This window comes from Bos taurus, chromosome 13 (genome assembly GCF_002263795.3).
Source record: "Bos taurus isolate L1 Dominette 01449 registration number 42190680 breed Hereford chromosome 13, ARS-UCD2.0, whole genome shotgun sequence".
NCBI classification, from domain to species: domain Eukaryota; kingdom Metazoa; phylum Chordata; class Mammalia; order Artiodactyla; family Bovidae; genus Bos; species Bos taurus.
This window is the reverse complement of record NC_037340.1, coordinates 29,278,313-29,295,256: the sequence shown is the minus strand read 5'-3', so window position 1 is coordinate 29,295,256 and position 16,944 is coordinate 29,278,313. Positions and strand designations below refer to the sequence as shown.

The 16,944-nt window shown below is 45.5% G+C and overlaps 1 protein-coding gene across 1 annotated transcript in view; it reads left to right on the top strand.

Moving 5' to 3' along the window:
- The first annotated feature begins 2,698 nt into the window (after positions 1 to 2,698).
- The window catches only part of FAM107B (family with sequence similarity 107 member B), a 78,197-nt gene continuing 63,951 nt past the window's right edge, over positions 2,699 to 16,944 (top strand). Inside the window, 1 exon segment of the mRNA NM_001046393.1 lies at positions 2,699 to 2,844. The gene's annotated coding sequence lies outside the window, so the exon portion shown is untranslated.

The window sequence follows — 16,944 nt, the reverse complement described above, 5'->3', positions numbered from 1 at the left end:
CTGCTCAGGCTGCCGTAACAGTGGCTTAAACCACAGACACTTATTTCTCACAGTTCTGGAGCCTGGAAGTCCAAGATCAAGGTGCTGGCAGGGTTGATCTCTGGTGAAGCTCTTTCTGGCTTGCGAATGACTGCCTTCTGGCTGTGTTCTCTCATGGCCTCTATGTGTGTGTGTGTGTGTGTGTGTGTGTGCACACGTGCGCACACACACACACAGACAGAGAGACCTCGGGTATCTCTTCCTTTTCTTATAAGGTCACCAGTCTTACTGGGTTAGGTTCCCCCTCTAATGACCTCATTTAACCTTCCTAAAGGCCCTATCTCCAGATATAGTCACATTAGGGGTTTGGGTTTCAACATACGAATTTGGGGAAGACATAATTCAGTACCTAACATTTCTTATATGCCAGACACTAGGTTAAGCAGGAGGCTATGTATATCTGTGAAGATATGTATATCTATCAAGTATAAACTCTGCTCAAGGAGGGCGCATATTTATAATTCGTGCACTAATTATAAGGTCATACTAGGTACGGAGAGGCAGAAAAAGTCCATTCAGTTTGAGCAAGTTAGGAAGTCTTCTCAGAGGAACTTGGGTTTCAGAGAGGAGAGGAGCTCTTGGGGGTTGGGGTGGGGAGGTGTGCTAGGCAAAGGGGAGGTGTGTAGAAAAGCCAGCAGGTGACTGATTCTTTCATGCAGTCCTCATAGTCACAAAATAGGGCCATTTAGCAAATACAGCACTCTGGCTGAGTGGAGCCATGGGTATGTGTTTGGGGGAAGTAGAAAGACCCCAGGAAGGTCATCAAGGTGATATCAAAAAATGTGTTGCTCTATGGGGTACTGTGTGAAGGAACTTGAACTGGGTCATGTAGTAGGAATTGAACATCCTTTAAAGGATTTTTTATTTTATTTATTTTTAATTGGAATGTAATTGCATTACGATGTTTTTGTTTCTACATATATATATATTTTGTTTCTATATATATATATATATATATATCCCCTCCCTCTTGAGCCTTGCTCCCACCCTTCCCATCTCTCCCCTCTAGGTCATCAGAAAGCATGGAGCTGAGCTCCCTGTGCTATATAGTAGCTTCCCACTAGCTAAAGGTTTTAAGAGTAGATTAGAACTTTGAAAGTTCACTGGGGAAGCAATCTGGAGGAAAAGCATGTGTGAGATGGGAGGCTGGGGATATTGGGAGGCTACTGCTACAGGGTGGTGATAGACCCCAAAGGCCAACTGTGGCAAAACCAGTGGGATGGGGGCAGGGAAAGCCATCAAGGCATCATGTAGAGCTGACTCCCATGTGGGAAGTGGGGAAAATCTAGGCCGGATCCCAGATTCTGGTTTGGTGACTGGTGGATCCATTGTCAAGAGCAGAGCCAACACAGCCCAAGAATGGGAGAGAAGTAAGACTTGTGGGGAACAGAGTGGATAAAGTTCACACAGGTGAATTTTGGGGCTTGGAAGACACTGTCTCTCTAAATCCTGTGGCAGGTGATCCCACCCCCTAGTGGGCTTCAGGGCCTAGGGATGACCAGACTCTAAAGTGTTGTGACTTCAGAGCGTCTTTGGAGGAAGTCATTCGTTCGTGTGCTCAGTTGCTAAGTCGTGTACAAGGCTCTTTGCAACCCCATGGACTGTAACCCGCCAGGCTCCTCTGCCCACGGGATTACCCTGATGAAGAATACTGGAGAGGGTTGCCATTTCCTTCACCAGGGGATCTTCCCAACCCAGGGATGGAACTTGAGTCTCCTGCATTGGCAGGTGGATTCTTTACCCCTAAGTCACCTGGGAAGTCCCAACTGGTTTACCAAAACCCATAATTGATATGACTTTTTTGTGTGATCATGACCCAAGCTGTTTCAGTCAGAAAGGTTTGCCCATAAATAAGTGTTTATTCATCTGCGGCCAAGAAAATTAAAAAGCTTTTGATCTAAAACCCATTACCTGTTGTCTTTATTGTTTGTTACCCTGAAACAGATACCTCCCCCACTTTTTTTTTTTTTAACCTTCTGTGATTCAGGTAGATTGTAATCTAAGAGTCTTAAGGTTGGGCAGAAAACAATTTGCTCTGAGAGCTGAGAAAAATGAAAACCTGAGAGGGGAAAAAAAAAAAAAAGGCAAAACAAAGCTTTTTCTCCTTTCCTATAAATTTAAATATCCTTTCATGAGTGAGGAGGAGGAGTCTGAACAAATTACCCGGTCTCTGGGTTTCAGGCCCTGGTTGGCCAGTAAATATGTACAGTTACAAAACAAATCTGATTCCCTGTCCCTTTGAGTTTTCTCTGGACACGTGTTGGCAGGATTTTAACGGGGAAGTTTGAAGCCAGACAACAGCAGCCAAACACTCCAGAGTGCTTGTGCTTGCGGGGGTGGTGGTAGTGGTGGTGGGGTGTGTGTGTGCGTAATTTAATTTCCCATTTCTCTCATCTGGTGATACTCAGTTTTTTGTTCCAAAACAGTATTCTCTCTCCTTCGAGAGTTCCCAAAGCGAACCAAACTAAAACCACAGAAGGAAAACCTCCGGAACCAAACCCGCTGACTTTTTCCCGGTGTAGCCCTAGTGGGCCACGGTCCGGAGCGCGGAGCTCCAGCCAGCGCGGCGGGGCGTGTCCGAGGGCGTGGCCTCGGCAATCTCGCCCCGCCCCCGCCCCGCCCCGCCGCTTAATTTGGACGCGCCGGGCCGCGGGGTGTGAAAGAGCCGCCCAGCGCCGGACGGGTAGCCGCCGCCTTCAGAACCGCCGCCCGGGCCGCTCTCAGCTGCTGGGCCGCTGGGTGCCGCCGCAGACACCCGGAGCGAGCGCCGGGGAGGGAGCCGCGCGCCTTTGTGCGCGCGCCGAGGTGGGTTCGCCTCCAGCACTTACTTTGCACACAAAGACTGGGAGCTGAGGGGAGGCGGGGTGCCCGCCAGGGCTACGGCACGGCCGCCCACCCTGCTCTGACCCCCGGCTCGAGGCTTTCCCAGTGGGAAGGGCCGCCAGGCTTCCCCTCCTCGCGGCTGGCGCTGGGGCGGGGGTCCTTGCGTGCGGGGGTTGGGGGGTTACGGTGCGCAGGGCGGTGGGCTTCCGGGGAGCCCAGGCCACCCCGCGCGGTGCAGGGGACGGGTCCGGCGTGCGGGGTCGGTGCGTGGCAGGGGCCGCGTGCGGGGAGTCCCCGGTACCCGGGGGTGCAGGAGATACGGGGGGCGCCGCCAGTGCGGCGAGCCTGGGCGGCCGCTCGGCTCAGCTTATTGTTGCTTCCCCGGCCCTGAAAATGGAGAGACCCTGCTTGGAGGGATGCGCTGCCCACTGGCTGCGCCGCGCGCGGCCAGATGCCGAGCCCAGGGCGCCCGGCTCGCCCCTAGCAGCCCTTGCCGCCGAGGAGCCTCTCCGCCTGGGCAAACAAAGGAGGGGCCGCGGGGGGGTTGCCCCGCTGGTTGAAAGGTGATCAGGGCACTGTTTCCCAACCAGCCTACAAGTAACTTTTCCATTTCTGCCTCCTCTCTGCTCCGCTCCTACTGCTCCAGTGAACCCAGTATGTTGGGTGGCGTCTGTACCCAAGGAGTCCTAAAATTTTGATTCTCATTAACTCCTCCCCCGAGCATCTTCGGGTCCCCTCTGGGATAGCGTGGATGCCTCTGGCCAAGTTTTGACGAGCTGTATAGGGGATGGTAACAGTCCTGAAATATGAAGAGGAATCCCGTAGAGGATAAATAGCAGATCTTCTCTGTAGTTTAAGATACAGATCTTCCTGCCTTTCGCTGGAAGACTTGAGTCAATTGACAGTAGAGCAAAGTTCTTTGATGAGAATGAGTGTGATATTCAAGACAAATATAGAAAATTGGAATAAGACCTGTTAGGCTTTATATTTTTAACTTGCCAACAGATACTTAGTTTCTCCTCGGACCATGTCCCCTTTTCATCACGTTGGAGATTTCAGCTGTACAAATTGCTTTAAGTTGAGATAGTATCTGAGGTGCATGTCTAGAGATTTCTTAGTGCTAGTAGTTCCCAGTTTAAAGCTTTTAGGTGTAAAATTATATATGTTTATTAACAAATTGAAAAGAAACAGGGGAAAAAAAGTCACTCATGTACCCAACCACCCAGACATCCCCTAGAATAAAGGCGTGTTTGCTTCATTTATGGCTTGGCAACCCTGGTGTGAAGTAAGTGCGTGCGTGCGTGCGTGTGTGTGTGTGTGTGCGTGTGTGTGTGTGTGTCTGTGAATGTGAATGAATGAAGGAGTTACTGATTATTAATCTTGACCACTACCATCGGTCTAAAATATGATCTCTAATAACCTTAGTCCACAATGGTGTTTTGCCAACAAATTGTTTGAAATATATTTCCTTATAGCCTTGCAAATAACCACCTGTGCAGAAGGGGGAGGGAAGAAGTAGGAAAAAACAATGCAAGTTCCACTTAAATAGTAAAGAACAGACTGATGAAAGCATTTAATGTACTCTGTTCCTTGGATTTCAGGAATAGTTTGGGGTTGACTTTTTAAAAAAATAAAAGCAACCTTTCATTTTTTAAAATGTTAAAGAAAATAAAACTGTTCTAAGATCCATGAAAAATTGTAACAGAAAGGAACTCTTTTTGTAGAACCAGGAATAGCCATGGTTTTGTAGCTGGTGACATGTTTGCTTCTAAAAGACCTTACACTGGGAAAGTAAAACAAGAAGGATTTTCCTGTGAGTGTAGAGAGTAGTTTTGAAGTGCCTGTGTTCTGGGAAAAAAACAAAAACAAAAAAGGTGTTCAAACCGCACATTTGGCCACTGAATGTTTTTGTCTTTATATACTTTTATTTTCCACTTGTAAAATTTTCCAACATTTAATTTCTCCAATATGAAAATTTACAAAGAGGTCTTGGAATTGACTGTTCAGAAGTGCTAGATTGATGATTAGGATGATGCAATGTTTTTTGAAGTTACAAAAATGTACGAGAAGGAAGTCGTGGTTACGTGCTGTCAGGTGCTGTCTTTGTTCCCGTTTCTAACATGGGGCTCCTTACTCTGCATGTGTGTTTGGGGGTTTACAATGCAGTACAGTTGACTCTCCAAACCCCTGAGTTTCACATCCCCACAGTCAACCAATCGAGGATTGAATCTGCAGGTGCCAAACCCCAAGATGCAGAGGGCCAACGGTATTCATCGTACTGCACCATTTTATTTGGGGACGTGAGCATCTGTGGATTTTGATGTCCTCAGGGGTCCTACAACCAATACCCGTAGACACAGAAGGTCAACAACAGTGACCTGTGAGTGTCAAGTCTGTGACCTGTTGTGATAACGGTACCTTTCTCCATCCAGAAGTCAAAAGAAACTAAAACAGGGACTATCAGAATCTCTCAGTCTTATTTTTCAACCCTCCTGTGACCTGGAACAGTCCGAGCAGCACAACCAAGCTGGATGTGAGGTCAGAGTTGAGTCGCTTTGCTCTTAAAAGTTCTGTTGCCTCACAGGGAGGAGAGAAAAGTTTGGAAGTGGTCCAGGGTTACAGACTCGTATGGCTGTTTGTGATGGCCTATCCCTGTGGCCTGGAGATTCCATTCCTGACATGTTTAAAAGTAGGCTTGGTTTGAATTTGAGAGAAGTGCTCTGAGAAGTCTGGTTCCTGAGCTGTATGTGGTAGGATGTGTATGTGGTCATTCGTTCATTCATTCCTTTGATTTCTTCATTGTTTAAAATGTCACAGAGGTGGAAAAGAGTTTTTACTGATTTTGAGGGGAGTAGTTAAGGTGTGGAAAACTTCTTTAAAAAGAGGGAACATAGTAGGTTAATAATATGGCTTCATATTTTTTTAAGATTTTTTTTTTTTAATGTGGACCATTTTTAAAGTCTTTGTTGAATTTGTTACAATATTGCTTCTGTTTATGTTTTGGTTTTTTAGCCATGAAGCATGTTGGATCTTAGCTCCCTGGCCAGGGATCCAGTCTGTACCCTTGCATTGGAAGGCAAAGTCTTAACCACTGGACTGCCAGGGAAGTCTCATAGGGCTTCATCTTCTTAATGTCCTGTCTGCCCTTTCCTTCCAGAATTCTCTGTGAACATGTTTGGAGAAAAGGGGCCAGGAGGTTTTGTTGGGTGAGGTCTAGATTTGAGGCATTTTTGAAGTCCCCGGGTATCTTGAGAGATAGGAACTTGTCAGCCTTTTTTAAGTCTGGAGAAAGTAGCTGCGAGCACTGACCCGTTTTTGCATCTCACTTTGGGCTCCCGTTGTGCAGGGAGAGAACTGTGCAACAGAGGAGACTGTGTGCACAGCCCGGGGCCACTTAGTGCTGGAATGACCTGAGGAGACTTCATTGCATTTCCTCACGTCATTTCCCTGTCCAAGCTTGGCCTAGTTTTGCTCTTCGTTTGTGAAACAAACCAGTTTCTCCCTTTCTCCTTCTCATGCAAGATGTGCTGGGCCCCATCCATCTGAACTGTAAACCTTTCCTTATGCACTGTACCCAGGGAACTCCGCTGAAAAGGATTCACGCTTTTATCGCATCTGATGCTGCTGATTCCAGGACCCTGTCAGTAAAAGAGAGAAAATCATTGGTTAGCTGCCACTTAGTCCTGGTGAATGGACAAGAGGCTATTTCTAAGGCTGATTGGGCATGCTTTGTTTTCTATTCATTCCTTCATTGAACACACATTTTCTTAGCTCTTCCCATGTGCTGGCACTGCCCTTGCATTGGGCATACTGCAGTTGATAAGTCCCATTGGGCCCCTGTCCACTTGGCAGGGTAGGAGAGGAAAATATTTAAAGAATTGCATAAAATCGCGCAAACATTGTGTTCAATGACCATGATGTTAAGAGAAGGGAAGAGAATCTTTGTGAATTAAGGTATCCCAAAAAGAATGGTGTAAATCCCAGCTCAGGCTGTGGGATTGAGTTTCTGAACTGTGGTTGAAGTGTCTGGGGTGAGAGGCATGGTGGGAACTGAGTGTGATTCACTCAAGGCTGAGAGCTTGGTGATAGGAGCTTGGTGGAATCAATTTGGAAGACTGTTCACTTGTGTCTAGAATTTGGTTGAGGGTTTGGGGCACTTTCTGTTGTAAAATTGAGGAGGGACTGGGAAACCAAGGTCTTGTTCTTAATGTTCTCGTTGACAGTATACCTGCAGGCCAGTTGGGGACAAGGTGTCCCAGCAGGTCCGAGGGATTCTGAGGACCTGAGAGCTAGTGTTATGTGGTGGGGGGAGGCAGGACCAACTACATCTGTGCTCACCCAAGGTTCTGTTACTATTGAAAACATAAGAGAGGGGTTTGTGGGGAAATTGTGGGAGGACTTACTTAAGAAGACCTTTCAGACTCAGTTGAGCTGTAGGAAGAAAAACGGGGAGCGATGCAAAAAAAGAAGGACTGTGGCTTTGACATGAGTGAACTCTTCTGTGAACTCTGCTGTTCTACCAAGGGTTGCATTTAAGGTCAAGCAGCTGGTTAGAGCAACTGTAAAGCAGTAGCCGTAGTCTGTGCCTCGTGTGCTTGGGGAGATGGGAAGGAGGCATAGTTTGGTGACAGCGATGTTCCTTATAGACAGTGTGAAAAAAAAGCTCCCTCCACCCTCAGAGCCGTGAAAACAGCATGACCTATGTATGGGCTGTCTGCAGTGCTATTCCTGGATATGCTCCTGAATTATAAAACCTTAGCAATTGTTTCATGGAGAAGTCTTAAATGAAGGATTGTAGAACCTAGGCAAAAGATAGGGGTAAAAAAAAAACCAACAAAACAGTGCAGGTAGACCAGCTGTCCAAATCCTGGTGGGTTGTAGGTATGTGTTGTCTGGAGGATTTTCTCACCTTGTTCTCTGTTCTCCTTTCTGTTGTCAATGCCAAGGGTATTATAGTGAAGCATCTATGGGGTACAGCCCTGCTTGGTACCAACCCTGAGTGAGAGGAGTGGAATTGGGGAATGGGGCATGTTAATGAATGTGCTGTAGGGGAATGGTTTGGAGCTTTGAAGCCAGACACATCTGAGTTAGAACCAGGTAGCTCAGCTACTAAAGAATCCACCTGCAATGCAGGAGACCCTGGTTTAATTCCTAGATCAGGAAGAAAAGCTGGGGAAGGGATAGGCTACCCACTCCAGAATTCTGGGCTTCCCTGATGGTTCAGATGGTAAAGAATCTGCCCGCAATGCGGGAGACCCTGGGTTAGGAAGATCCCCTGGAGGAGGGCATGGCAACCCACTCCAGTATTCTTGCCTGGAGAAATCCTCATGGACAGAGGAGCAGGCTGCAGTCCATAGGGTTGCAAAGAGTCCGACATGACTGAGCAACTAAAACACACACTCACTCACACACACACACACACATACACCCACCCAGTTTCATGAGCTCCACAAGTCACGGAGCCCCTGGGAGCTCTAGTGCTCTTGATTGTGAGATGCACTTGGTAAGATCTACCTCAAGGGCCTGAAGCCCTAAAACCCAGTCCATGAGACATGGCTGGCCATGGGTGTTTAGGGTCTTGTATCATTGTGCACAGATTTTTGGTGACAGCAGTGGTGCCAAGATGCTGATGAGGGACACCAGTGAGAGGAGGTGAGGGGTGAAAGACTTTATCCCTTTTCATCTGACCTTTCGGGATGCCTTCACGCCTTCAGGAGTGTTTTAAAGATAACCTGGCTTTGCTATTAGAAACGGTGTGTTTTATTCTATTCTTGGACACAGATTCTGGCACCCTTTGTAAAGTGTCATATTCACATGTCTAGGAGAGAGGCTGTGATCCCATGGTGTCAGCTTTTCTGTGTCATTGTTAGTATATGTAACCCAGAGTGCACTCGGTGAGCATTCAAGTTAAACTCACATTTCATTCTGGTTTTTCAGGCATCTGGGTGTGATCCATGCTCATCAGTTTACACAACCATGCAGTCATGTTATGAACTCCTGCAGTATAAATAATCAGTTGTTTCTGGGTGTCTCATGGAGAGGTATGAACATGTCCTTGTGCTGGAGGAAGTTAATGCCATTGTGGATATGTATCAGTTCAGTCATTTCAGTCCCTCAGTCGTGTTCGACTCTTTGTGACCCCATGAATCGCAGCACGCCAGGCCTCCCTGTCCATCACCAACTCCCGGAGTTCACTGAGACTCACGTCCATCAAGTCAGTGATGCCATCCAGCCATCTCATCCTCTGTCGTCCCCTTCTCCTCCTGCCCCCAATCCCTCCCAGCATCAGAGTCTTTTCCAATGAGTCAACTCTTCGAATGAGGTGGCCAAAGTACTGGAGTTTCAGCTTTAGCATCATTCCTTCCAAAGAAATTCCAGGGCTGATCTCCTTCAGAATGGACTGGTTGGATCTCCTTGAGGTCCAAGGGACTGTCAAGAGTCTTCTCCAACACCACAGTTCAAAAGCATCAATTCTTCACCACTCAGCTTTCTTCACAGGCCAACTCTCACATCCATACATGACCACAGGAAAAACCATAGCCTTGACTAGACGGACCTTTGTTGGCAAAGTAATGTCTCTGCTTTTGAATATGCTATCTAGGTTGGTCATAACTTTGCTTCCAAAGAGTAAGCGTCTTTTAATCTCATGGCTGCAGTCACCATCTGCAGTGATTTTGGAGCCCAGAAAAATAAAGTCTGACACTGTTTCCACTGTTTCCCCATCTATTTCCCATGAAGTGGTGGGACTGGATGCCATGATCTTCGTTTTCTGAATGTTGAGCTTTAAGCCAACTTTTTCACTCTCCACTTTCACTTTCATCAAGAGGCTTTTGAGTTCCTCTTCACTTTCTGACATAAGGGTGGTGTCATCTACATATCTGAGGTTATTGATATTTCTCCCGGCAATCTTGATTCCAGCTTGTGCTTCTTCCAATCCTGCGTTTCTCATGATGTACTCTGCATAGAAGTTAAATAAGCAGGGTGACAATATACAGCCTTGACGTACTCCTTTTCCTATTTGGAACCAGTCTGTTGTTCCATGTCCAGTTCTAACTGTTGCTTCCTGACCTGCATACAGATTTCTCAAGAGGCAGGTCAGGTGGTCTGGTATTCCCATCTCTTTCAGAATTTTCTACAGTTTATTGTGATCCACACAGTCAAAGGCTTTGGCATAGTCAATAAAGCAGAAATAGATGTTTTTCTGGAACTCTCTTGCTTTTTCCATGATCCAGCGGATATTTGCAATTTGATTTCTGGTTCCTCTGCCTTTTCTAAAACCAGCTTGAACACCAGGAAGTTCACGGTTCATGTAAGCTGAAGCCTGGCTTGGAGAATTTTGAGCATTTCTTTACTAGCATGTGAGATGAGTGCAATTGTGCAGTAGTTTGAGCATTCTTTGGCATTGCCTTTCTTCGGGATTGGAATGAAAACTGACCTTTTCCAGTCCTGTGGCCACTGCTGAGTTTTCCAAATTTGCTGGCGTATTGAGTGTAGCACTTTCACAGCATCATCTTTCAGGATTTGAAAGAGCTCAACTGGAATTCCATCACCTCCACTAGGTTTGTTCATAGTGATGCTTTCTAAGGCCCACTTGACTTCACATTCCAGAATGGCTGGCTCTAGGTCAGTGATCACACCATCGTGACTATTTGGGTCGTGAAGATCTTTTTTGTATAGTTCTTCTGTGTATTCTTGCCACCTCTTCTTAATATCTTCTGCTTCTGTTAGGTCCATACCATTTCTGTCCTTTATCGAGCCCATCTTTGCATGAAATGTTCCTTTGATATCTCTAATTTTCTTGAAGAGATCTCTAGTCTTTCCCATTCTGTTATTTTCCTCTATTTCTTTGCATTGATCGTTGAGGAAGGCTTTCTTATCTCTTCTTGCTATTCTTTGGAACTCTGCATTCAGATGCTTATATCTTTCCGTTTCTCCTTTGCTTTTCACTTCTCTTCTTTTCACAGCTATTTGTAAGGCCTCCCCAGACAGCCATTTTGCTTTTTTGCATTTCTTTTCCATGGGTATGGTCTTGATCCCTGTCTCCTGTACAATGTCATGAACCTCATTCCATAGTTCTTCAGGCACTCTATCTATCAGATCTAGGATAGAAGGGGGCTTTCTAGGTGGCTCAGTGGTAAAGAATCTGCCTGTCAGTGCAGGAGATCCAGGAGACGCGAGTTGGATCCTTGAGTCAGCAAGATCCCTTGGAGAATGAAATGGCAACCCACTCCAGTGTTCTTGCCTCCAGAACCCCATAGACAGAAGAGCCTGGTGGGCTCCAGTCCATGGGGTCACAAAGAGTCAGAAACACACACGTATAGACGCACTTTCTTTTGAACGTTCTGTTCCTGTACATTGTCATGTCATTTAAAAGAGGTAAAGCTGTGGTCAGGGTTCTTTGTCTTCCTTTTGTTTTTTCCCAGATGCCCAGAGTAGTGCAGTGTGTTGGAAAGAGAGAGGCCTGGTGTTTTAAAATGTTCAGAATCCTTGGCCCAAGTTCACCATTAATGGTTTCCTAGCAGGTCATTTATTTCTCTTTTTTCTACTTCCTCATCTATATGAAGATAATCAGCCTTGCCTACTTCTTAGAGTGGTCTTGAGGGAGAGGTGGAAGCCTGTCTTCAGTTTACCTACTGGCACACTCAGGATGATCAGTCGTCGTTCCTGGGGCTGCTCAGGGGTTCAATATCATGGCGGCCATCCCCTAGGATCAGGTGACTCTTTGAAGGGGAGGGGAGGCAGGGCACAGAAGGGAGAGCAGGACCGGCTGCATCACGCTTTGTGTTCCTGCTGTGGGATGGGAGTGAGGGAGCATCAATTATTCTGTGCTTGTGGAGGGAGTCACCATGGACGTGTACTACCCTGTCAGACTTAGCATCTGACTGGCTTAGGCAGTTAACCTAGGAGGGCTTCCATATTCTCATCTGTGAAATGTAATTATAATAAATATTTTCATTATTACCAACTAACAGTTCTTGAGCACTTCCTACCTGGCAGGTGTTGTGCTAAGTACTTTATGAGAGCTCTTTATTCCTTCAGGAAATGCTTAGTGAATTTTTCTCCATGCCAGACCCTGTGCCAGATTCTGGAGAGTGTGGATGGGAGGGGCAAAATTCTGCATACATGGGGCTTCTCTTCTAGTAGGAAGACAGAGTATAAGGCAGACATGGATGATGTGCTTCAGAGCCCTGTTGGTGCTATAAAGAAATCAGGTCAAGGGGCAGGAGCAGAGGTAGGCCTGCATCTGTCTGTGCAAAAGCAAGTACAGATAACAACCCAGGGGCTGGAGGCAGTCATCAGGTAGGCCTGCAGGCCACTGGGGACCAGGGGAGGGTCCTGAGCAGGAAGTGGAGGAGATCAGCCTTGTGTTTTGTAAATATCGCCCTGTAGCCATGATTGCAAAGGCCAGAGTGGAGGCCAGAGGACCCGTGGGAAGTTTCTGTGAGTCCTGGGAACTGGGATAGAGCTGGTGAAAAGTGGTTGGATGGATCCTGAAATATTTTGAAGATAGAGCCATCAGGACTTGATCATGGTTTGGAGCTGATAACAGGAGAGGAGAGAAGTCACGAGCGACACGTCTATGTTTAGCCTCAGCCCCGGGGTGAAGGTTGACACCGTTTATTGATCTGGGAGACTTGGGAGAGGATTATCAATGCACACAAACAGCCTCTGAAATGAATGCCATTTTAGGCTTCCCATTTCACAGATGTGGAAACTGAGGGTTAGAGAAGTAACAAGTTGGCTGTAAGATGAAGCCGTCAGGATTAGGATCCAGGTCTGGTCCTTGCCCCAACCTTGCATTCTCAGCTGTTTTGCTGTGCTCAGCAAAGTATCTGAATTTACTATCAGAGTAGATTGGTGAGAAAGGACCTGTGCACTAAAAACATGTCTCTCTCTTTTTTTTTCATTGCAGCCTTATCGGGGTGTCAGTTATATACCATTCAGTTCCCCCGTGATAAGTGTACAGTTCCGTAATTAGTAAGTTTGTACAGTTGAGCAGCCGTCACTCCATCCAGTTTTTGACTCTGTAGTCACTTCCTGTTTCCATCCCTAGTTTCAGGCGACCATTGATCTTCTGTCTCGAAGGTTATGCCTTTTCTAGAAATTTCCTACACAGAGAATCATACACGTGACCTTTTGTGTCCAGTTTTGTTCATTTAACCAAGAGTTTCTGAGGCTTATCCATCATGGCACAACACATCTGGTCTTAAGGACCATTCTTTGCCTTGGTCAGAAAGAGGTGCTCAGTGCTGATGAGAATGATTTCTGTGGTGATGGGTCTTCAGATGATGATAAACGTGATGATGGCACGCCTTTCTGATTGTGCCAGGTGTGGTTTTGTTCATTATATTCTGTGGTCTTCCAAGAAACGCCACAAGGGAGGTACCATTAGTGTTAGTGTTTTACAAAGGAGGAGAAGTAAGCCTAGAGAGATGAAAAAGCTCGCCCCAGGTTCTAAGAGCTGGGATCAGACTTCAGCCTTGCCTCCTGTTGGCCACGACTCCACAGTCACTTAGCTGTGTTGATGAAACTTCTGACTTCTTAGCCTTAGGAAGGGCTTGGAATCCCAGGGGGAATAATGCACTTGCCAGGTCAATCTAAAACTGTAGTTTTAAGGAGGACATTTATTCTGCATTTTAATTTGGGCATCCTTGCATGGAAATGATGTCTTAAAGTGATCCATTTTTGAAGGAACTTTCTTAGATATGATGTGAGGATGGCACCAAATTAAAAACACATAATCATGTCATTAGGCAGAGCTTGTGTGTTTGAGTTGTGTCTTCAATATTATGTTTACCAGAAGGTCAGTTTTTTGGGTATGAAGTTTCCCAAGGCTGTTACCTTATTAATGGGTGGAATTTAATTAGGCATCATGCATTTTTCAAAATGTTTATATCATTATATGTTTATATTGATATATTTTCCCCTTGGGGTAACAGTTCTGTGTTTAAACAGTATTTTCTCCAATTCACATATAGTTCATACTGGAGGATTTTGTCTTCCCCATTGCAGAGGAGTTCTTTGTACATCACAGATGGCTGAAAGTTTTGAGAAGAGTTTTAAACACTTCATATCTTTCTGTCTATACTTATTTTTTAAAAGGTTATCAAGTAGCTTGTTAAGAGCCAGTTATATAATTTAGCCATAAGTGATAACCTCATTGGACTAAAGACTAACTTTGCATAAGATTCTGCCCTTGGTTTCTGGTAAGGCACTTTTTACTGGTGTCACAGCTTCCTAACTTTTTAAAATGGAATTATAGCATCTTTAAACTAACTCTGTAAGTGTAGTATAGCTTTCATTTTTAGGGATTTTAAGTTATAGTTCCAGTTTACTAGCTCAAAATAGCAAAGAAAGAAAGATGACTTTTTTTTTTTTTTTAGAAAACCTGATCTTAATAGTAAAAATTCAACAGGATTAAATTTTGATCTAAAAAGATTGTCTTTGAATCTGTGTTACAATCATCTCTTCCTGCCATTAAAACCAGAGGGGACTGTACTCTTCTTAAAAACAATTAACCAGTGAAATGCCAGATCTTGAAAACTTAGCAGATGGGGACAACCATTGTTGCAGACTCACTGGGCCGTTCCAAGGAGTGGCAGGTTAAAAAAAACTCTCATGACTTCAGCTAGAAGAGAGTGTTAGGATTTGGGAGCAGAGGGAGAGACTTTTAAAAATGCAGTAAAGAAGCCTGGTCTTTAGTTGCCATCGCACTGTTTAACTTCACTCTGCCCTGGCTAGACAGCTTGCTTCAGCTGTGCAGGCTACCAGCACACAGAGCTCAGAAGCTGGAAACAGGCTCCCACTTGTTTCTGTTTGCATTCCAGGATTGCTTCCGACTGGCAGTATCCTTGAGAGGGGATGTGGTACTGGGCAGCCAAACCGAATAAAATTTAAATTGTAGGAGGTATAAATGGTTGGAGCAGTTTATGTACCTTCTACCTCAATAATAATAATACAATAATTATTATTTGGCCACACAGTGTGGCTTGCAGAATCTTAGTGCACTGACCAGGGATTGAACTTATGCCCCCTGCGGTGGAAACACAGAGCTCTAACCACTGGACCGCCAGGGAAGTCCCATATATCTCAATTATTTGGGGAAAAAAAAGGACCTGCAAACTACACAAAACCAAAACTCTACAGGGAGTAGCTGCTAGGGTGGAGTCTTTCAAGAATGCAAAATGTGCATTACCACTTGGGTGTTCATCTTGTTTCCTTCTCTCCCATTTCACAGGTATCCTGCTTGGTTCAAATGCTGACCTCTCTGCTCAGAGCATTAATTTTACTCTTTTCGAATGAAGCTCACAACTGCTAGAATCCTGTTGGCAGAAATGGTGCTCAGGAGCCTGTAAATTTCTCTCTAGATTACTATACATACTGCCTCTTGTTCTACCAACCACGATCTTCTGAGCCTTCTTACCAAAAGTTTCCCTTCCTGTGCAGAGTAGGGTATAGCCCTGCCATCTGCGGCTCAGTTTCTGCTCATGGGCCCTGCCCATTCAGTTGGGAAGTGGCTGAATTGCAGTTGCAGAGCATCAGAAGGTAAGGGGTGGGGCAGCCCAGAAATTTGTAGGACTCTCCATCTTCCCCACATTGATGTCACCCCTCTGGCTTAAGAATGTCTTTTAGTAGTTGATTTCTTCATACCAGGGTCTGAACAAAGCCCGCACATTGCATTTGATCTTCCTCGTGTAGTTTCAACTCTAGAGCAGCTCTTCTTCGCCCCATCCTGTTCTCCCTAAGTTATTGCTTTGTTGAAGAAGCAAGTCAGTTGTCTTATAGAATGTCCCACATCCTGGATGTGACTGAGAGTTTTCTCTTTAAACATTTTCCACTAGTCTCTGTATTTCTGTACCTGGAAATTAGCACTAAAGCTTGAGTTAGTTTGTTGATAGTGATAGTGAAGTCGCTCAGTCATGTCCGACTCTTTGCGACCCCATGGACAGTAGCCAACTAAACTCCTCCGTCCATGGGATTTTCCAGGCAAGAATACTGGAGTGGGTTGCCATTTCCTTATTCAGGGGATCTTCCCGACCCAGGGTTCGAACCCGGATCTCCAGCATTGTAGGCAGACACTTTACCGTCTGAACCACCATAAAAAAATAAAACAACCACTTAATTTTACAGCAAAATGAGTTTATTTGGGAACAGCAAAGAATTCCTATTTGGGACCTGCAACTTACGGTGAACCATAGGTAAGTCCAGAGAACAAAGAGAAACATTCTTTTGTAGAGAAGTGAGAGTTGAGGGGGCCATTATAAACAAAGAATCCATTGGCGGAAACTGGGAGTTCAAAGTGTTGTTGCTTTTCATTGGCTGACGTGTGACAGTCTCTCATTGGCTGCGCTGTTACTGGGCGAAGAGAAATCCTTCCTTCCTCCTGCTGGGTGATAAAGTAATAACCTTTAAAGAAAGGCCATGCCAAAGAATGCTCAAACTACCGCACAATTGCACTCATCTCACATACTAGTAAAGTAATGCTCAAAATTCTCCAAGCCAGGCTTCAGCAATACTTGAACCGTGAGCTTCCTGATGTTCAAGCTGGTTTTAGAAAAGGCAGAGGAACCAGAGATCAAATTGCCAACATCCGCTGGATCATGGAAAAGGCAAGAGAGTTCCAGAAAAACATCTATTTCTGCTTTATTGACTATGCCAAAGCCTTTGACTGTGTGGATCACAATAAACTGTGGGAAATTCTGAAAGAGATGGGAATACCAGACCACCTGACCTGCCTCTTGAGAAATTTGTATGCAGGTCATGAAGCAACAGTTAGAACTGGACATGGAACAACGGACTGGTTCCAAATAGGAAAAGGAGTTCGTCAAGGCTGTATATTGTCACCCTGCTTATTTAACTTCTATGCAGAGTACATCATGAGAAACGCTGGGCTGGAAGAAACACAAGCTGGAATCAAGATTGCCGGGAGAAATCTCAATAACCTCAGATATGCAGATGACACCACCCTTATGTCAGAAAGTGAAGAGGAACTCAAAAGCCTCTTGATGAAAGTGAAAGTGGAGAGTGAAAAAGTTGGCTTAAAGCTCAACATTCAGAAAACGAAGATCATGGCATCCGGTC